General features: G+C 34.3%; 1 long non-coding RNA gene across 2 annotated transcripts in view; it reads right to left on the bottom strand.

The window, feature by feature from the left end:
• Positions 1-16,180, bottom strand: part of LOC104001851 (uncharacterized) — a 41,063-nt gene extending 24,883 nt beyond the window's left edge. Inside the window, exon 1 of one of the 2 annotated variants that reach the window (XR_008538700.2) lies at positions 15,615-16,180. This is a non-coding gene — a long non-coding RNA (uncharacterized LOC104001851). The remainder of the gene's footprint in view (positions 1-15,614) is intronic. The other variant, XR_008538701.1, reaches the window with a different exon arrangement.
• Positions 16,181-23,726: the final 7,546 nt, after the last annotated feature.

Below are 23,726 nucleotides of genomic sequence, written 5' to 3'. Positions count from 1 at the left end.
TCAAAGATAGACTTTAATATCATAATTCTGAAAGTTCTACTGGATTCAGTTTTCACATAAACTTTAGCTTGTATAGACAGTTTTAATATTTAGAAGTCAATAATGGCTTTTTAAAGACTGGCATACAACTAGTTCTTTTTACTATGTCAAAATCCATACATTTATAAATAAAGGTAGGATATTAAATTTGAAAGTACAGAAATAAATTAATCATATATACTAATATGTTAAGCAATAAACTATAATATGTGTCACCAATGGGAAAAAAGGGAGAAGTAAACATCTACATATTTCTGAATTTCAAAAAGAATCAAAAACATTCGAGATTGTCAGAAGAAGCAAAGTTCATTTTAGCACTGACTCAACAGGAAATTTCTCAAGTGGAATTTTACATCAGGATGCTGTGTGATATAAAATAAACAATGGTGTCAATAATATTCTGCAATAAATGCAGTAAGAATGTATTTTCTGTCATGTTCTCTGATAAAAGCTGAAAATATGCCATTATCAAACACACCCCCAGTAGCAATTCTACAAAATTTAAAATAAATATCATCCAAAAATATATGCTTTCTCACCTCGAGGTAAAACTTAAATTATCTAGAGGGGTGGAAACCAGCATATCAATTTTACCTGCACACAGAAATGCTGGCAAATGGAAAGGAATGATACTCTATTTCTATAGATGTCACTTTAAGATGGCACCATAACTCAGAACTCAGAACTCAGAAGAAATTGTAGGGTAGTTGTTATTTATAATTGGGATGTATTTATATGCAAAGTACCCAGTTCTAGAACTGGACAAAAATTTTAATATGGCTGCTAAAATAAATGGCATAAACTGTGTTCTCATCTCTTCTACAAAAACATACATTTTCCATTTCTGGATCCTGCAGTTCCTTGAACTATCTTCCAACCAGCAGGTAGTTATCCCAGTCTAGAAAATGTAACATTTGCAAATTGCTAAGCCTCTCAAAGTATAAAATAAATTCTAGGCTCAGTTTTTTCATCAGAAATTCTGCCCTTACTATATCTATAGTATTAATTTCAGAAATGAGCAAAATGATCTGTTTATATCAAAAAAAGATTTGATGGTGTCAGGCAGGAGAGATGTTTCCTGTCATGCCTTATTTACATCATAATATGATGTCTTAGAATTGAGCTTATACAATGGAGTCTGTGCTTGTGGACCTGTAGGTTATATATTATCTCTCTAATAGACTGCCTGTAATTTCAGATGACAAATATTTTCTCACATTATCCAAAATAAGGAAATAGATGCTGCTACATATACTGGCAGAAAATCTTGAGAATCTACTTATGTATTACAGCACAGCTAAGAATGAAACTTGTCAGCTCAGTGGCTTTAGGCATCTCTGTGTATCTGTGCCTATGTGAGAATAAGTTGGTATGTTTGGTTTCTTTCTCTGGCAGTTATGAGTGTAAAACCACTATAGAATGTTAGCTGGTATCCATAGCTCATACACCCATTAATAAGTGATGTATTAGTTTGTGAAGGAAATAAAGTTTTATTCTAAATATGTAATCCTTTTATCAATTTTCCTGTTGTAGTGCAAGTGCTAAAGTTGTCTCTCCCCTATGCAGTTTTACTCAGAAGATACGTGTACCTTTGACAATTGTAGCCCTCTCTCAATAAAGGTTGAGAATAATACAGAATATCTATAAAAATATACCAGCATAATTTTCTATCCAAACATAAAATATGTCTAAGTTTGATAATTAGTATGTAACTTTACATATGTTCCTTTTTGAAAGAAGACTCAACATTTCACTAAACTAATAAAATGCCATTAAATTTGCTCGAAATATTAATTAGTCAAATCACAAAAGGAACGTTTATGCCTTCTCCTCTCCAAAGCATGGTTAGCATTTCAGCTGTTACAGTTCCCTCTTCTAATCTCTATCAGAAGACAGTTAAACAGCACAACAGACATTACATGCAGTAGGCTGTAGGAATACAAATATTGGTACCATGGAAGGCATAATTGCATGGTTTTAGTCTATTTTATGAAGCTCCACCAATAGATGTAGATTTTCAACTAGAAAACTCTCTGGAAATAAGGTACTGTTGCTACACTTTATGTTCATGTAAAGTCATGTTAGACATATCATGAGAATAAATTGAAACTAATTATCTTTTAAAATCTATGGTTACCATGAAAAATAATAAAAGCATTCATACTGTGGATATCATTAAATAAAACAATGAAAATTTGTTAAAAATTTTATCAGTGATTATTTTAACCGTAAATACTAAGACAATAGAAACAAACTATTAGGCAATCGTTTATGGTAAGAAGAAAAGTTAAGACTTGTGTCATTAATCATTTACAACAATGCATCAAGGATAAAACAAACCACAAAAACAAATTAATCGAGTGTATATCTCTTCATAAAATATAGTTTCAGTGACTTGTGATTTTTTTAAAAATTTTTATTCTATTTCAAAGTGTTTTAAGAAGCACCTAATTAAAACATAGTTCCAGTGACTTGTAATTTTGTTAAAAAATTATGTTTCAAAATGCTTTAAGAAGCATCTAATTAAAATATGGTAATGGAATATTTTTGTACAGGCAAACAAATTGCTACCCACAGTCATGTAACAAACCTGCACATTCTGCACATGTATCCCATTTTTTAGAAGAAATTAAAATAATTTACAAATTGTAGGACTGCAAACATTTGATATGTTTATAATTACAGCTGCAATAGTGTATGTAATGGCTTTGTTTGATACCAGCCTGGCCAAGGTGGCGAAACCCCGTCTCTACTAAAAATACAAAAATTAGCAGGCTGTGGTGGCAGGTGCCTGTAATCTAGCTACTTAGAAGGCTGAGGCCCTAGAATCCCTTGAAACCCAGGAGGTTGAGGCTGCTGTGAGCCAAGATCATGTCACTGCATAACAGCCTGGGTGACAGAGGGAGACTGTCTCAAAAAAGAGAGTATTAGATATACAATAAAGTGCACATATTTATAGTTTATTATTTGCTAAGATTGATATATTTATACTCTGTGTATACCCTGTGAAACCACCCCTATAGTCAATTATGAACATATCTACTACCCAGAAAAGTTTCCTCATGTCCTTATGTAATAACACCCTCATGCCACTCCCTAGGCAAGCTAATGTGCCACTATAGATTAGTTCGCATATTCTAGCATTTTATGTAAATAAAATAATACACTATTCTTATTTGTGTGGCTTCATTCTAGAAAAACTATTTCAGGATTCATCTTTGTTGTTGCTTCTATAGTTTTTGGTTTGTTTTGGTTTTTGCTATGTAATATTGCATTGTATGGAGGTACCAGAACTTGTTTATCCATTAATCTATTGTGAATATTTGGATTGTTTTCAATTTCTGGTTACTGCAAGTAAAGCTGCTATGAAGTTGTGGACAAATCTTTGTATGGACATAAGTTTTCAATTCTCTTGGATAAACAACAAGGAGAAGAATATTTCAGTTAAATGGAAGGTTATTTTTAACATCTTATGAAACTGTCAAACTGTTTTCCAAAGTGGTTGTACCATTTTGCCTTCTTACCAGCAGTATATGAGAGTTCTGACTCTTCTACACCCTCACCAACAAACCTGTAATTCTTTAAAAAGCCTGGCCTTAGCAAATGTTGCCAAGGATGAAGAAAAGCCATGAGCTTTGATATTGTGTCCATTTCATCTAAGTTGACAAATATTTAGCATAAAATTGTTGTGAAGATACTGATACCCTTATTTCCCCTTTGGTATTTGTAAAATCTGTGATACAATCACTCTTCTCATTTCTTATCCTGATAATTTGTGACATCTACTTTGTTTCACCTTCTTGCTTTTCCAAATCTTTTGCGAGAATTTATCAGTTTTATTGACCTTTTTGATAGTCAGCCTTTGGTTTCATTGATATTTTCTTATTTGTGTTTCTATTTCAATATCTTTATCTTTATTCAATGTTTATATCTTTATATCAATATTTCCTATGAAATCTACATTATTTAATATTAATATAGTTTCTCCAGCCTTATTTTAGTGTGAAAATGGTATATCATTTAAAACTCTTTTTCACTATTTGTATGTATATAGAGAAAGTATGTTGTTGAAGATAGTTTTTTATTCAGTTTGACAACTTCTTTTAACTGGAGTTATTAACTTACAACCTTTTTTTATTACCTTTTCCATTTCTGTCTGCCTTCATTTAAACTGAGCATTTTTTACAACTATTTTCTTTATGTTGGCTTGTTAACTATAATTCTTTGTTTTGTTATTTTATTTATAGCTTTAGTGTTTATAGATTACATTTTTACTTTATCACAATCTATCTTCAAGTATTATACCACTATTTCCAATTTCTCAAAATCCAAATTACAGAACAAAACAAACAAACCCTTTCAAGTTATTTAGTTCTTTATTCTATTTTAGATGCCTGCTATCCTGAAAACTTACTTAAACTGGAGTGGCTATATAATAAATCCAGCTCTATTCTAAGTGTTTCTTTGCCAAACATTCACTTGATATAAGTACAATACAAATTAATATTTCTTTGGTCTTAAAAATATTTTGGATTTTTTTTAAAGAAATCACCAGTCATTCTCATATTTATTGTTTGAGGACACATATTATGAGGAAACAGAGTAAGAATTATTTTAATGCGTATGGAAAAAAAGGTAGGAGTTGAGGGGAAGATGGATAAGCAGACAACATTCCCAAAAAGAGAGTTAACATAGCAAAATCATGACTGACGTCCTGAGATGCAGTGTGTAATTATGAGAAGAGTATGTGGCTTTGCATGAAAATCTATTATTTATTACCCTAATGTTTTATTTCATGCTCTTCAAATTTACTTTCAGCTTGAAGCAGTCACCAACTAAACTTATTGAATGTTTACTCTGTGCCAGGCACAACACTCATCATTTATAAGCTTTACTAACTCAATTAATCCCCACAATCCTATGAGTTAGGAATAATCAAGTCTATTTTTATAGAAGCATGCCAAATTTATGGTTCTCATCCCTCCAGACTGCAATGACAGATTATGGAGACATTAGAAAAGACCTTTATGATGCACAACCTCATCATAAAAAAGTTCCAGATGCCTCCTGACATAATAAAAAAATCAGATAGAACAAGGAAGCAAATTAAATGAATAAACTTTTTTCCCTTATATCTGAAAATTTGTCCTTATCCAGGCCACTGGAAATGCATGTTTTATAATTTAAAGGTAAACGGCAGTGGCTTACTAGCATTATTTACAAGTTTTCTTCATTGTTCCAATAAAAGTCAATGAACCTGAAGACTCTTGTAGTTATTTTTCTTTTTAAAAACCTTTATCTTTTATTCCTTTATGTTTTGTTAAATTATTAAGATTACTATAAAAACTCAAACAGTATAGAGAACTGAAAAGTAAAAATGGGAAAGCCCCCTTCATTTACTTCCCAGAGTTATTCCCTGCTAACAACTTCCAGTTTCTTTGGAAACTTTCAAAATAGAAAACAGCTAATGCCAGAACAACTTAGATATATTTACTGGTATAGATACCTCTTTCTAGGGACTATGGTAAATCCTTTATTAAGAAAAGATATATGTAAGGAGGCAATGATCAAAATGTTTCTTGTTTTTCCAATTTGTTAGTGATGAATAAGAAAAAGATGAGACTATTACTATGTTCTCAAGTCTATCACTTTGTTTTTTTACCACCCAGGATAAGTTACCTTCAAGCCATATTGTTCAGGCAAGAGAAACCGTATTCTCAGTTTGCTGTCAGACATAGTCCATCCCACCACTATGGTGGTTAGTTCATTGTAAATATATGACTCATTTACACCAAAGCGGGTCAGGTCTAGGACTTCTGTCTGACAATTGTCAGGATTACTGAAGCTACCAAATATATTCAGATTTATGACACAATTTGCCACTCTGCCTAGTGTTGATTTAAAATTATTCTCACAGGCTGCCTTTTGGGTAGTTGCCTTTAACTCCACAATTTTGGCTCATGCTTCTGCACCCAAATACCAAACTCCCTGGGCAGTATTTTGGATAAGATATGTTAACAATATTATATTTCTAAGTTAATGTTTTGGGCATGAACCAAAATTGTACTTCATAATTTTCTCCCAGAATCCCATATTAAGACACTGGAAAAATGTTGACACATATGGAAAAACCACAAAATGAATGACAGTAGTTGATATAATAAATAACAATGGGCTGGGCACGGTGGCTCACGCCTGTAACCCCAGCACTTCGGGAGCCAGAGGCGGGAAGATCACCTGAGGTCAGGAGTTCCAAACTAGCCTGGCCAACATGACAAAACCATGTCTGTACTAAAAAATACAAACATTAGCTGGGTGTTGTGGCAAGAACCTGTAATCCCAGCTACTCAGGAGCCTGAGGTAGGGAGAATTGCTTGAACTTGGGAGGTGGAGTTTGCAGTGAGCTGAGATCGCACAACTGCACTCCAGCCTGGGTGACAGAGCGAGACTCGGTCTCAAAACAATAATAACAATAATAATGGATAAAGACTTACATTTTATAACAAACACCAAATATCTAAAGTGAAGTAGGAGTATAACTGAACCATGAAGTTATGTCAGATAAATATATTAAGATTGTGTTTAAATGTATGGTGTCAGAGTAATATTTTATAGATAAATAATAAAAATTTACTGACCATGATGACTAGCAATATATACATGAACCAAACTCAGATATGTAGCCATGTGCATGGACAAAATCAAGATATTATCATTTCCATATAATTTTCTTTTTCATCATCTAATGACTATATGTTACAAGAGAGATTTCTGAATCTTGTGAACCATTTTCAAATTTTAAAACCGTAGTGTTTCCCATCAAGTGACAGAGCCATTTTCATTCATGGCAGCTAAGAGATTTTTTCTGTTTTGCACACATGGTCTTATAGCTGAGCTTCTATTATTTCTCTTCCAGAAGAATGCAATAAATATGTCTAGAGACAAGGGACAAAGTTAATAAAAGGCTGTCCTTTCCTTTGACTAAGACCCTGGTTTAAAATGAGCTATTTTCCCTGAACACCATATATTAATTGGATGGTTTCAGCTTCAGCCACAGACAAAAGCAGTCCAGATCATGATTATTTGCAGTATAATTCTTCTTGATATGGTAAGCAGCCACAGAGCATTGATATTAAAAAGTAGATTTCTTCCCTGATAAGGAAATTATTCTAGAATGTTACCTCTTGGTGGGTCAATTAAAGGGCTGTCACTATTATTCCTTGAATTGTGTGTATTCCTGAGATTCATATGTGTCTTATCATAAAGTTTTGTAACTATTTGATTTGTAATCAGCTCAATTTTTTAAAAACTCGGTTGTTTCAATAATAAATATTCTGTGTTTATTTTTAATATACATTCAGAATCCTCCTATTATGATTTTTGATAGGTGTGGGAACCTTGTAGAGGATAGACAGTATATAATAGAAAGGACACTCTCTGGAGATATTTGTCCATTTAAACTAAAGTCAGGTAAGTTTGCCACGTCTAAAGCACCAACCTACTTTTTCATATCATATGAAGGTGGTATTCTCGGGCCCTTTGCCTCAATTACCAAAATTAGGTTCTGAGTCTAAATTAGACACATCTCAGGTCTTTATTCCTAGATAGGTTCTGAAATCTGGACCTCGTACTGATCCAAAGAAAGATTGAAAATGGCTAAGGTTGCATAGTCCCTTACCAACTCTTGTTCTGGGAGTCATTTTAATCTCCCAAATATTTAGTTGTGAGGTCATCAGTGTGGATAATCATTGATAGATTATCAGATAACCAGATGTAGCAACATAATTCCTCCTCACACTTCCTCTCTTTATTTACTTTTATTTTGGGAGAGCCAAATCCATAGGTCTGTGGTTCTCCACTAGAAGTGTGTTGCTCTCCAGGGAGCATTTGGCAACGTCTAGAGACAGTTTTAATTATAGTAGGAGACTGAGTACTAATGTATATAGGTTAGAGATGCTTTAAACTTCCTACCATGCTCAGAATAGTTCTGGACAACAAAGAATTATCTGGTCCAGAATGTCAGCAGTGCTAAGGTGGAGAAACCCTAACATAGATGAACAAAAGTCAGGGAGATGTTATAGACTTGAGCTATATTACATTGCCAAACTCTACTCAACAAACTTAAAATAGTTGTTTATCTCACTTTCTACTTGTCTTAAATAGCCCTAATTACAAATATTCATACATGCATTCAGACATTCATCCTCTTATTCATTGTCTTATTCAACAACAACAACAATGTATAGGGGCTTATAAAATTCCAATTCAAAAAATTATATTGAAATACTTCACGTATTAAGGACAAATAAGAGCAGTTGTATAAAATCATATCAAAACATTATAAATGCCCAAATAAGGTTGTAGAAGGTAGTTTTCTGATAATTGCATCCCTTATTGAAGTTGAAGAGTTCCTATGAGGTAAGTACAGAGGCAGAGTCCAAATTGGATGTTGTTGTAATGGTCCAGACAAAGGAATTTGATGGCTTGGAATAGAACAGGAGAAAAGGGCTAATTATAGAAGACATTTAGGAGGTAGAATTGGATATAACGACATCATTAAGGAGCTATGAAATCGTGAAGATGAGGAACAGTCAAAGATTATACCTGAATTTCTTTTGGTTTAAACAATGTGAAAACATTGGTATCATAGAGGTAGAACATAGCAGAAGGATGAGTGGGAGCTACAACATGAAGATAATAATCTCTGTTTTTAACATCTTAAACTCAAACTATGTAATGTCTTTGAAAATGTCCTCGGCCAGTTGGTTAGGTGAGATAAAAAATTCTAGTCTGAAATATGTGCTAGAAACAGAATCATTCAAGAAGTTATCAAGGTGGTAGGAATTTGTTTTGGCTAGGCTTCATGGGTATCCAGAAGTCACCAAAGAGGAAGGCCTGGGTGTCAGAGAAATTTGTTCAATTAAATTCAATTAATTCCTCAGGTAAAATTAGGGTAGAGTTCACTTCCTTGGTCAAGAAAATATAATGAAAAAACCAGTGTTTCAAAGAGATTTCTGTCTATAATACAAACCCCTTCTGATAAGATTTTTTTTTAACTATACAAATTTTGGCTCCTGAAATTGTGAATTATAGTGTAGTTAATATTAAAACAAACTTGCATAATTTTTTAAAATTTATAAAATGTTTCCATGGAAATCATATTACTTAATTTAAACAACCTGAGTTTGGAAGGACAGGTATTGTAATTGTTTCGATTCTGTAGATATAGTTTCTGAGGCAATAAGAGGTTAAAGGGTATTTCTCACTATCATGCAAGAATATAAATTCCATCATTGAGCTGTAAGTCAAGTTTTCTCATTCTAAACTTCCTGTATTTTTCAGCATTTTTCAAAATGCACACATGTACACAAGTCTTTATGCATAAATAAAAATTAAAAATGAATGTTGTTTAGGAAATAGTTTTTCTTCTCTGTAAAGGTGACTTATATGGACTAAAAATAAATCAAGCCAATTTAAGAGACTGTAGCATAATACTAAATTTATTTCTGTATAATTTATATTACCTAAGAAGTTAAATATTTTAAAGTTTTGTAATGAACATATAATGTTACTAAAGTAGATTGTTGCTCTCAATAGTAATTGGTCACACGTAGCCTCCATCGAATTTTAGTATGTTTCCATGACAGATAATTTTACAGGTTATTGCTAAATGTGTATTTCAAGTGACCTTGGATGTCAAATTTGAATGGCCAAGGTTTCTTGGAGCAGGAAATTCAGAGGTAAAGGAATTTTAACACGTGCTCTGGTTTCAATGGTGCACTATCTCGAATAAAAATTGATAATGACTCCAGGACTGCAAATGCTTTATCGGTCCCAGAGGCTTAGTCGCCTCACACCAGATGCGGGAAGTTGACTGTATTCATTAATATCCTTCAGTGAGGTCACAGGTAGGGAAAGAAGGAGCTCCAGGGAGGAGAGCTAGTGAAATAAAAGCCTAAGTATATTGAGTTTGTGCAGTAAAGGAAGGATGTGGGTTTGTAAAGTTCTCATTGTCTTAAGCATGTAAGGAAATTGAAAGTCAAGTCTGCTAACAGGAACACTTTGTTGCTTGTGACTTCCACTCTCCTATTCCACTAAGGGTAGATAGCACCTGTTCAGAGTAACTGTTGCTTTTTATTTCTTTCTCCCTAGTCTATCTTCTTAAATTACAAAAATAAATTATTTTTTCTTGCTTTGTCAATTTGTTATTTAGTTTTCATTTGGTGAAAATCAGAATTGAAATGTGGTATTCTTTTATGACACTTTCGCAGTCAGTATGTTTCTGAGTTGAGCTTAACTGATTCAAGTGAATCTGTGTGCTGAAGTGACTCCTGAGGGAAAATACAAATCCTTTCAAAGGCTGGCTACACAGCTTCAGCAGCGAGCACTGAGACCTCCTTATTCAGCCTAACCCTGCTTACATATTTCGGAACTGAACCCCAATCTTCATCTCCGCACAGCATTCCCCTGGTGATTTGAGCAAGCCTTGTTAACAGTTTCATCTAACAGGCTCAGCAGGTTCAACATTTGATTATCTTTCCCTCAGGTTCACGATCAAGTCTTTTTCCTTCGTTATGCGCTGACAGGACCACTGTGCTTGGGTTCTGTGTGCGGGTAGATTCACATACTGAACGTGCAAAAAATGCAGATGACAATCTGGATAAATCTCACATTCAAGGAATTTAATTGTATTGAAATTCAAGGCTGTGCCCCTGAGACATTGATCCGGTATTGTCAGTTTCAAATCCTGGATGCACTAGCAGCATGATGATGTGTTCATGGAATTTGCAATTGAGATAATGAGGAATCAAAGCTTACGTCTGGATCACTAACTGACAGAAAACAGGGGAACCAACGCGAATCAATATGGCCCGGCCCAACGGAGTCCGCCTGGCAGCACGAAATCTTGGCAAAGCTTCTCAGGTTCCAATTTAAGAACAGGGCTCAGGACTTCGGAGACGGGCACAGTTGGATGTGCAGACTGGGGTGATGCTTTTGCTTTCCAAGGCACAGAGAATGTTTGCTCATAAGCTTTTATTGCCAAAGGCAAGAAGCTCTGGCTTCAGCAGCCAAATAAAACAAAGGAAGATTGGAACAAAACAGTGGAATACAAAATATGTATAAAAAAAAAAGAAGACTTGTGACAAAGGGTTGCTTTTTGCTCTGCAAGAAGTTGGATGTGATCTGCTCTGTTGGGGGATTCTTAAACAATTTAAACGGAAGTGAAGGCCCCAACTGTTAGAAGGAGGATACATTTTAATCATCGAGTTGGCTTTTTCCAAACTTTTGTTTACTTCAGAGCTAAATAGGAAAAGCCGATTTTCATTTCAGAGTGATAAGAGCAAGTTTGAGGTATTTCTTAGGCTAAAGCAAACTGGACTATTAGCTCATATACTCCCTTTTAATTGGGTAACTCATTCTCCTCTCACTCTCAGCTTGCAGGTGCCCTGGGAAGTCTGAGCTATAATAGCAAAATCAGAGGAAAGGGATTAAATGGGATAAATATTTCAAGCCAAGTTTTATATCTCATTCTTGCACATTTGCTCAAATGGGTAATTATTAGATTACATGGAAGTTCCTTGCCCCAACAAAACAGAGGGTTGGGGCACATGTCTAATTGTGAAACAGCCTTGATTTAGGCTTGTTTGGGCACAGCTATGAAAAGCACTCTTTTAATCTCAGGATATATTCAGTTGGATGATAAATTATATGGTAAAATATGGTCACTCTGAAAACCTTAAAAGACTCCTCAATTCAAAATGAAGAATTTTCATTTTACCAGATACCATTTAATGTACCATACAATGCCACTTAAATGTAGCTTGATGACTAATTTGGAAAACAATATGTGTTACTCCCTCAGTTTTCTCTGAAGTTAAAGAACAAATGTCATCTAAATGACTTTAAGATTTAATAAAACAAAACATTTTAGTTTAGCTGGATTTTACTGGTACCCACCTAAATTACTTTGTAGAGGCCTTAAGTGTTTTATGAGGTATAAGCACACACTTTCAAAAGACCAGTAAACTTCATCACTGCCTGAGAACTGCTGGGCTGCTCTGTAGCTCTAGGAGTAAACTTTCCTTAATTACATGCTCACAACATTCAAAATGCAGTAGTTTACGATTAAACAGCAAGAACACTAGTTAAATAGAGAGATTGCCTTAAATTATCCAGAACTAGGCTTTTAGATCAATCATCCTGAAGTATATTCAAACTCTTTTTGATAAAAATAAAATATTTCTGAAATATATGGAAACTCCCAGACGTGGTGATCAGAGTATCCTTGAATAAAGTTACAGTTATGTAAATATTAGAAAGGAATTGGCACTGATACCAAGAAATATTTTGGCACTCAAATTCATAATTTGATCTCACATTCGTTTGACATGGTCACTAGCATGTTTTGTGGTGGTGGTGGTGGTGGTGGTGGTGATAGTTTTCATTAAGAAGAGTAAAAACTATGGCAAAGGCTGATTGTACTGGTACATAACACAAGGGCAATTGTATAAAAGTGACCATTCGATGAAGACTAAAGCAAGTTTATTTCTATTGTTTCTTGCCCATATATAATTATTTATGGAGTTCTAACAAAAGCTCTTGGGGCTTCTTTTTTAAGGCAATATTCTTTCTTTTCAGCCTTTTAAACTCCATCAACCAGAAACATATTTGATTCACTTTCAAAAGCATTTCTACTAACTTCAATAAAGAAAGCAATACATTTTATAACACTTCAGAATACTGGTACCAGAGATCATTATAACCAATTTCCCTTTAAAACTTACCAAAGTAAAGATTCACCTTATCTTCGTTTCTATCTATAACAGCCAAATTCCATTCCTCTGGAGCAGGAAAATTGAGATATTTTAAAATTTGGTAACTTTCTTTAACACACTTATGAATCTGATAATTGGACATGCAAGGAACTTTAATTGTACCTTACATTGGGAGGAAAAAATACACTAAATTTTAATCCAATGTAGGATTTAATTGACTCATCTATTTACTCATAAATAATTGCTCATTGCTTACTGCTTGCTAGATACTTAGGAACACGTGGGGGAGCACAGGAGGAATATAATAGAGATATTCCTCCTCTTATTTTCATTAGATTTATCTTATTTGTGAGGCTAAATATGCAGGCAAAGGAAAGGCAAAATGGTTCTAATTCCTTTCTTCTACCCCCGACAGCACCTCTGCTCTGCCATCCTGAATATAAGTCTTTAAAACTTTAAGAAATTTGTATTCTTTATATATATACTCCTGGAGTTTTCTACTGAATATTATTCCAAAAAAATCAGCACAGATGCAATGCACAGTTTCCAGGCAGTCGATAAAACCAAAAAAACAAAACCTCATCAGCCCCCTTGTTTTGCTTTTAAGTCTATTTTTTAAATTCTCGACCAATCGTTGTTCAATATTCATTCTGCTATGAAGAAATGATTATCCCGTTGCACAAATTACCCTCACTCCAAAATGACATGATTAGAAATTTTCAGCTAATCAGTAAGTGGCCTGTAGTTTGATTCCCATTTCATCAGTGCTGTAAAAGGGGAGGATGTCATGGAAAAAGGCACAGTGCTTTATTACGCATTCTTTATTAGGAAATGGATACTGAAACTGATTAATAATTGAGAACAGGATTAAAATTCTTTTCTTTCAGCCTTATTATAGAGAAGAGATTGTTATAGTTAATGGCAATTATGTGAAATATTCTGGGTAATGAAGCAACTTAAATAAACTTTGCAGTCCCCACTCATATCACAAACAGAAAAAAAAGCCAATTTAAATTTAATATCACAATTTGCATTTGAGATCATGAGGAAATTCATTGCTTGAATTAACTCAGCCTATTAGGTAATAATAATTTCAATAATTCTAAGTGTTACTATGATTGGTAATAATCATAATAATGCGCTCTGCTTAATTTCCTTTAGTTAGACTAGCATAGTTTACAAATATTTTCCGATAGGCTAAAAGTGTACCCCAAACCCTTTTTTGAGTTTAAGAGGGTGCAGATATCATGGTGGTAGGGGTTAAGCCATTAATGCTACAGAATGTTTTAACTATATTATCTTATTTGTTCGATTTATCAATTTGTTTACCAATTTGTATTATATGACATGAATTTTGTATAGTAATTAATTTGCTGGATTTCTACTATTGAGCATATAGTCTCTGGTGCTTTATTCATACAATATAGTTCTCATGATCATGGCACATTTAACTCTTTTCTCCAAGTATGTATTTCCTAAATTATCATCTATCTAATCAAAAGCCTGCACTGTAGCTTCTGGTTTTCTCTGGAAGAAGTGGGCCAGGTGGGAATAAGGAGCTCATGCTCATGTGAGGCTTCCCAAAGACCACTGATGGCATCTTTTGTTCAGACAATATTGGAAAATTTTGATAAAACTTTAAAATTTCAAATAATTGGATGCCCATAAAGTAGATATTGGTGTACCAGTTGTCAATTATTTCAGAGGTAGTAGGTCCCCACTTAACTAAAATAACCAGACTTGCAAAAAAAAGTTTTACTCAATATATGCAATCCCAGGATAAATGATTAGCACTGTGAGCAAATATACACATAGAGGAAAAACAAATATACCTGAAACTCTAAAGGATATTTTTTCTCTAAGTGACCCAACTGTGTATTTCCAAATTTCTCTATAATTAGTAAAAATTTTTATCACAGCAAAGTAATATTTGTAGAAATGATTTATTACAATTGTGTTTTTAAAATTTAGTAGTCCATTTTTAGAAGTTTGAAACAATCTTTAGGAACATTTCCTAAGCAGTCAAGTACTGAATTGTTCCAGCAGTCAAGGTCTTGTGCATTTTCTATCTCAAACAGATATTTATTTCAACTACAAAATGGGAAGGAGAGAGAGAATCTCTAACACTTTCTGTGAGTCATTAAAATCTTTTTGGATATTGGCCCAAGGTGTATATCAACAGTTTTATAAAAAAATTTGATTCTTTCCCCTACAACTCATTAAACTATGACAAGGCAAAGTTGACATTCTGTGAAAAATTCCCAAACATGACTTTCTTTTTTTTAAAAAGAATCATTGCCAGTTCAGGACAGACTTCAGTCTTCCCAGTGTTTTTCAAAGTATTTCATTATTTTTGTACTTGTTTTTAGTTTTTAGAATCCCTGATTTCTTCACATCTAGCTTCCCTAGGGTTAATCTGAGGGGAGAAAAACAGCAGCCTGCACTTGTTTTGTCATTTGGGTAGTCAAGTAAAACAGATTTTGCATGTAACACTAAGCTATTAAGTTCCAGTTAAAACCTTTGCATCTATTTCTAATACTGTTCTCTTACATTAGCAAAATGAGAATTGTTATGGGTTGTTGCCTAAAGGAATGAGAATAAAAAACACACAAGAATATATTTCATGTAGTTATATAACAGGTTAATTGACAAGATATTATACTATATATAAGTAGTTTGATTAGTTATATATGGTATATTAATGGGTACTTTATTAGAGAAGATCAGAATATATCTACAGAAATGTCCAAAAAATTAAGGGCATATAAACACAAATATAAAACTTCCAAGAACTCTTACCTATAGATAATTCCAGCTTGTAAAAATAAGAAGATTAAATATAATTCTGACTTTTTAAAATGTTTGAAATTCCTGTCCAGGTAAATTAACAATCTTTAAAGGCGTTGATTCTACAGTAATTTTGAAGCAATATGCAGAAATTATGAAGTAATCATTATTCTGCTTTATAATTCTACTTCAAAAACAACTTGATTTGGTCCATTTCCCTTCATTTCTCTTACCTCCAGCCTAGTCCAAGTGACTATCCTTTCTCACCTGGCTCCCTGCAGTGGGTTCCTCACTAAGCTCTACTCACCTATTGTATTTGAACTTTCATCTTAACTGGCTCTTTCCCTTTAGTATATAAGAATGTCAAAGTCCTTTCCAACAGATTATTTGTGACCCTCTATCCAGCTCTCTATGTTCCCAGTCAGGCTTCCCCAAACACTACTTTGTACCTTTTGTCTGCCCTTCTTCAATTCTTTCCTATTCTTAATTCACAATAATATGACTTCTCTAACACTCAGTTGAAAACTTTCTGAGGTTATCAAGAACCTCCTAATTGTCAGATCTAAATTGATTTTTCTGCAACATTTGGCATTATTGAACATTCCTATGGAGTTCCTACGGAAACTCTTTTACCTTTGTCTTTTATGACACATTTCTCCTTTACTAGAATTTTCATAGCTGCTTGTGTGTCAGGCAGTGAGTGTCATGGCAGGAAGCAGATCATGCCCTCAAATTGGATAATTGGAGGAGATTTTAATATAGTGACTATTTACAAAAGTGTGAGCAGGGAAGGTGAAGAAGGATAGCGCAGTTGCCTAGGTTTAATAGCTGTGAGCTTCACCAATTTTAGGCAAACAGAGGAAGGGGTTACCAGAATTTGGTTGAGCCCTGTGGGAAAAGTGGCCTTCACTCATGGGACATAGATAATACTTAGAGAACTCACAAGAATGAATGGGGAGGAAAAAAAGCCTTCTTCCTTCTGTGTCTGTTTTGTTTGTTTTGTCTTGTTTTCACAAGTTCTCCCCTCACCAATCAGGTTAACAGTACATAAAGCTAGAGGGCAAGTAAATCATTTTATGTGATCCAAACACGTTGGCCTCCCCAGACACAGAGCAGGGTGCAAAAGAATAGATGGGAGATCTGAAAGGGCTGGCAGAAGACATCTTGCCCAGCCTCTATTTCTAAGCAGTGGTTTTCTCCAGGGTTCCTCTTGCCTTCACACTCTTTAGACATCCTTTTGATTTGGTGCATTTTTATCTTCAATCTTGGCTTATATTATTATTTACATTTGGTGACTTTCTAATCTCTAATTCCATCATAAATGTCTTATTTTCTTAGGTGAGTATGATGCATCCAACTACTTCAAGGGTGCCTCTTTTTTGAACTCTGCATCACAAAATCTGAACTCATTTTCTTCACATCAAATTTACTTTCTCCATATTCTCTCAAGCTGAATGGCACTCTACCCACCAATCAACAAAGCAGAAAACTCATAATGATCCTCGACTCACTTTTACTATCTAGGTATAGTCAATTAATAACAATGATGTATAGATAATCTCCTAGTGAATTTTTAATTCATCCTCTCCTGTGCATTGTCACCATCACTAATATAACGAGTGTGACGAAAAATTCATCCTAGGAATTATGGAAACTGATTACATGAAGAGCTTACCTAGAATGGGGGACAGAGTAAGTTCTTCCAGATGAAAGTGTGTGTTAGTGGAGTACTGAAGGATGAGTAACACGTACTTGGGCAAATGGTGGGAAAGTGTTAGACTCAAAAGAAACACCATGTGCAAAGTGTCCTAGGGGAAAGAATAAATTTTATATTTGAAACATTAAAACCAAACAAGTATAACTGAGATGTAAGGAGTGGAGACAGGATGCTATCTTAAAATATTTTCGGTTGAAGCTGGAGAAGTAGGAAGCCAGAAGACTGCAAAGGGCTTTAGATGTCATAATGTGAATTTGTGACATAATGCTTATAGTACTCAAGTTGATGGCATCAATAAAGAAGGAATGGATCCCAATAGCATTATCTGTATTTAAGCCTGAAAAGTTCTCATAGTCTTAATCTGTAAAGTAGGAGAGCATATCATCCAGATGAGAAGACATGTGACCAAAGGGAACTAATAAAGCAATCATTCAGGAAGAACACGCTTTGTTTACTCTCAATTGAATCTCCAAACACAACTCATCTTTGTGCCCCACACACCTGTGTATATCCAAGAATTTTCAGACTGCATTATGAGGCAGGACTTCTCTTTGTAAAGGACTCCTTGTATTTATTTGCACCAAATTTGCACCAAAACTCTTGGAAGTTATTGTATGATGGTTGTCCCATCATAATTTCCTTCCAAAATGCGAGATGGGAAGTTTATTTATCTAAGAGATGTAAGTCTTAAATAGCATGTTATTATTATCTTTTTAATTAATCATGACCTTTCATAGTGCTAATAACTAGGGTAGGTCACCTAAACCCCATGTTTTAATTTAGTCTCTTCTAAAATAAGAGTTGAAGGAGATACACATGAAGAGCCTTTCAAGGTCTGAAATTCTGCAAACAGAATGAGAATGAGCATGAGCTCAAGCATTCTCATCATCTCAAGCATGAGAATGGATGGAAGGATCCCTTTAAGATTACTTCCAGCTCTCTAAGTTTTATAATATCTTAAATAAAATGGACAATCATGAAAAATCATGACTACATTTTCCCAAGTGAATCAATATTTGTTCACACAGAATAACAGCATGTAATCCACAATGTTTGGCATCAGATCCAGATAGGCCATCTACCATGGTACTTATTTGACTGCTGAAATTTCATCTCTAGAAAAGTGTTAGTAATTAGATAGTAGGTATGTTCCAAGATAATGCACTGAGGCAATTCATCTGGCTCCTGTAAAAATCTACATAAAACACTTGCAAGCACATGTGTATATACATACACACAAGCAAAAAACACTTGTTAGAAGCTAGACTATAGGTGTTTTCATAGACGAATGAGAATAGAAACATCAACTATGATGGGGAAAATGAATAATGGAAAAAGAAGTGCATTGTCCTTTCTCATTTTTATGTCTTAAACTATTTTAAATAATAATTTCTGACTTTACTCTTAATTTTATTTTATCACCTCTTAACTTAAACTTAACACTGTCCAGTGGAGAATTACTCATCTCCTAAAGGATCCTAAGGCTTAATTAATAGAGGAGCCAGCCAAAGAAATAAAGCTAGAGATATCAGAAGTAATTACAATTTAATGAAACAAGGATGAACAAATTACCACAAAGCCCAGTAGCCTAGTAAGTGACCTGAAATGAAAATTTGGTCATCAAACTGATAACCTCTCTTTTTACTCACCTCTCACTCTAAAATACCATTTCCTTATACTCTTTCTTATTCTATTCTTTTCTCATTTTGGAGAATGTGTGAGGTGATCATAACTTTGATTACAAGTATAAATAATAAAAATGTCCTTGTGCCCCTCATCCTCAACAAAAGTGCACATATTCAACAGGTAACTGTGGGACATAGTCTGCAGGATGAAATTAAAATTCAACTTTAGGCCAGGTGCAGTGGCTCACGCCTGTAATCCCAGCACTTTGGGAGGCTGAGGCGGGCAGATCATGAGGTCAGGAGCTTGAGACCAGCCTGACCAACATGGCAAAACGCTGTCTCTACTAAAAATACCAAAATTAGCAGGGCATGGTGGTGCATGCCTGTAATCCCAGCTACTTGGGAGGCTGAGGCGGGAGAATCGCTCGAACCCGGGAGGCAGAGGTTGCAGTGAGCCAAGATCTCCCCACTGCACTCCAGCCTGGGTGACAGAGTGAGACTCTGTCTCAAAAAAAAAAAAAAAAAAAATCAACTTTAATAAAGTAGTTTACCAGCAAAACTAACTAAAGGACCATTCACGTGGAAGTTAACTTTTATTGCAGATACACTATGAGCTTTTTTGAATATTTACCATATTTTGAGGCCACATGGAACACACTACTGTTTCCCAAACAGTTTCTAGGGTGGTCTTCAGCTCACAAATTCACTGCAGCAGATCTTAGCTACAGAAATTTAGCCTCAGAAAATGTCTGAAATAGAGGGAATGTTTAGAGTCCTGTGCTGTTTTGACAAACACAATCTCTTTTTACACTGTAGGAGGGAAAGAAGACTCTCAAAAAAATGAATTATTGTTTTAAGTCAGTTACTATCAAATGTTAAGAACTGAAAAGGGAAAATTAACTACCCTCCCTCTCCTGAAAAGAAGCAGCAGGATGAAATTAACTGGGAAGGCAGTCACTGTCCTATTCATACATCTGCTGGGGCTAAAATGAATGACTATTCCAGAGTCCATCTCAAGCCCCACTCCCAAGGATATACAGTCTCGGTGGCACCACTCAAGATGTTTGACTGTATTGTGTGCTACAAAGCATTTCAATTTTGATGGGGAGAAGGGAGTGGGTGAACAAAATCTAGCTTATAGGAAAAACATTATCCAGTATATGCCACGACATTCTTTATTAAGATACTGAATATCAGTAAGTAAATTATTTCTATCTTTCAACAAGCACCATCCCAATTTAAACTTGCATTTTCATATGTCTAACAGTTCATTGCCTCTGTGGATATACTTGCTTTCACAGGTAAGGAAATTGAGGCAATTAACTGAGGGTTTACATTTTACTTCAAATTTCTCAACTGTCCAGTGACTTATAGTCTAAGAAACTAATTTAAGTCAGTATCTCTAAATGAAGAAAGTTGTCTAGTTATACAGTAACATTTTTTCTGAAGGTAGCGAGTTTTAGAGATATATTGAATGTAGTCTTATCCAATCCCATTCTCGAAGAATTATATTCATTAGATAAATAAATGATGCTAGACTTGGCAGGTTTGGTAACATCAGGGAAGGAAATTAGGTATAATCAAGTCAGAAGGGTGTTCAATAAGCACAATAAATAAAATACAAAAATAACAAAATAAAAATACATTTGTGCAGCAATTTGTTATGACTAGGAAGAAAACTGCTGTGATTCTGAAAAACAAAGGCAATTAAATTAGTTTACTAATAACCTCTGTAATTACATAAGATTATTTAACACTGAATATTCACTTAAAGAAAATATGAGACATCCAGAAGAAATTAATAGATACTGCTTCCAGAACATATGAGAAAGATTTACAGCAATTAAGGATCATTCTGAAGTATTATATTATATATATATATATACACACACATATATATATATTTCTGTGGGTATATATGCACATATATGCATATAAATGTAGCTTATATTTTAGCAAGAATTTGTAATGAATAAATTGTTTATGGGTAATCCCTGTACAACTACACATTAAGATATGTTTTCAAATTTTATGCTAAATCATCCTTGCTGTGCAGGCATAAGGCCAGATGGAAGCTTATGGCTGCTGTGTCAATACCTACAGAACGTTGATGTCTTCTTAGCTAGTCCAAATAGAGCCATTCCATCTGCCATAAACACTAGGCCCAAAGGCCACATTTATAGATTGCACTAAAGAAGTTAAAATTATTTTTACAGTGAAGGCATTTTTATAGGTTCTGGGAAAAGGGAACTCAATGTGTGTTCCAAAATACTTGTTCTCGGGTGATTTTGAGTGCATTTTCATGTATGCATGCATAGGGAAATAATAAAATAACCCTAATAGCGTATTTTTATGAATGCTAGCACTAAATTAACTATTGTGCTATTATTGTTTCCCTGGGGGTGAGATCTAGCTGATTCTGTTTAGCTTCTACATCTTCAATCTTCCCTCTACTATGATTAGTTTTATGTCTTTTTCTTCCAACCACTTGAAGGATTCCTTTCCCAAATGGGAGATACAGGGCACATCTTTGTCGTCCTGCCAGAAGTTAAACAAAAACACAGTGGGACAGATCAAATTGAGCACATATTTTTAATTTGTTTCCTTTCAAAGTAAGATTTTCACAGTGCCTAAAAATGCTGAGAAAATCTCCCCCCAGATTTTAGGATCTGATAAAAATCTAAGGTTTCCGAAGCCGAAAGATGACTATTGGCTAGTAACTAACTGCCCTGAATCCTACTGTGTTTTAATACCCCCAGCCTTTAGAAGAGAGTAGGTACCATGGCCCTGTGCACTTGCCATTTGAGGGAAAGCCATTGCTAATACATACCATGTAGCTAACATCTATCTGTATAACAGAACATCACAGAAGAAAACCTCTTTCAGATTTGGATAAGTAGGAGTCATAGATCTTTGCTCATATTTCCTGAGCAAAATTTTCTAATTTAATAGTAATGAAAAGTATCAGGCACATTCATTGACTCTGAGTTTTGTAAAAAGACAGATAAAGATGCATGTTTAAAGTGAAGGGAAAAGAATAAATGAAGAGGATTTCTGGAGGTCCCTGTATTATAAAAAGGCACCAGATACAGATAATGTGTTTGGAGAAACATGAAGGACTCCTCTAGATGATTAAGGAAGGAAAATCACTCTTGTCTTTCCCTACACCTAAATTTAATGTGTTGGTCATTGATTCTTGGTGGGTTTGTTTGTAAGAATTAAATTTATTAATCCATTTGAAGTAATTAGAAAGCCTCAAATAGTACATAATAATAAGTTGGATGGGGAACAATTTTAAATATTACATGTACCATATGAATGTAAGTTATTCATAAGTATTCCCACTGTAGTCAGTATGAAATGGTGGCCAGAGGAGATAAGGAAACTGCCTGGCCAGATAAGTCAGCTGAATAAGTTCTAGAGAAGATTAAGTGAGTAGAAAAAAGATGCCAGACCTGGGACAAGTTCTGTAGTAGACATGTTGATTCATCTTCTAACCTCCCATATTCTCAAAGAAAAGTTGTCACCCAAATCTGCTAGAACAAACAGCCTAGGTATCAAATGGCCTCAACCAGCTTGACTAAAGCTATTTGGTGTGGACCTGTGATCACACTCAAAAGATCTCAAGTAGATAATCTCTTCTAAAAATGTGGAATTAGATTACTGAAAAAAAACAAGTATTTCTATAATGGTATATCCTTAACTAAATAGTCTTGCCATCATAGCCAAAGTGAGAGCCATGGTCAGCCAATGCCATGTACAAGCTACAGTTCTGGGGAACTTTAGTGAAAAATCTAACTGCAGAGAGATGGGAGAGGGAAAAAGAAACCAACGGAGTAAGAAAGAGCCTGGACATGTGACTCCATGAGACAGAGAATATATAGCTTTCTACTTCCAGCCTTACTGAAGCATCACTGTGCTTTATTCTCTGCTTTGGAATTAAATGTTTCCTTACAATAGCACCATTTTTGTAAGCATTTAAAATGATCTATTTTGAACACAAATATGCCATGTCTATAACACATGTACATCCTTCTCTAATGCTTTTCGCACACATAATCTACACCACACTACTGTGTGTGTGCAAATTCCTACAATCTGGCTCTTTCATGTCTGTTCACTTTGGTTTTAAGCTTTTTTTTAAGATAAAAAAATATATGTTCTATATTTGCACATATGCTACAGACACTAGCATGCTTCCAGGCAAACGATTGCCATGAGAAACAGATTCATTTGACCACCGACTCCTTGTTAAACTCTTTTCAGTCAATGATGGTTGCTAACTATGTGGAAAATATACCAGCAAAAACATTTTCTCATTTTCAATTTATTCTAAAAGATAAACTATACTTGGGACTGGATAAATTTGGAAGACCTGTTAGCTAGTACTGATTATTCCATGCCATCAGCATCTTTATGCATATATATAATAAACAAGAATTTCATTAAGCAAGAGCCTATGTGTTACTTGGAAAAATAGCAAAGGAAGAAGCTGATTTGATGAATTCTAACCTTAGGAATAAAATATTTAATCAAAGTAAGTCTAATGGTATAGATAAATTCATTTCGGAAGCTTTCTGAAAGTTTTTTTAACTTAGCCATATTTATTTTTTTGAATTGCTTACTTTTTCTTCATAAAAATTAAAGGGAAATTCTTAAAAGCGGAAGTATCTACATGCTTTCTTTAATTTCTTCCTGGAATTGTATGAGCATTATATGTTTGAAATGTATAAGATTTCATTTTCAAGCCCATCAGTGATTGATTCATGTGCTTCAAAATAT

This window comes from Pan troglodytes, chromosome 14, assembly GCF_028858775.2.
Source record: "Pan troglodytes isolate AG18354 chromosome 14, NHGRI_mPanTro3-v2.0_pri, whole genome shotgun sequence".
NCBI lineage: Eukaryota > Metazoa > Chordata > Mammalia > Primates > Hominidae > Pan > Pan troglodytes.
The sequence above is the reverse complement of the archived record's forward strand: the minus strand, read 5'-3'. Positions and strand labels throughout refer to the sequence as shown.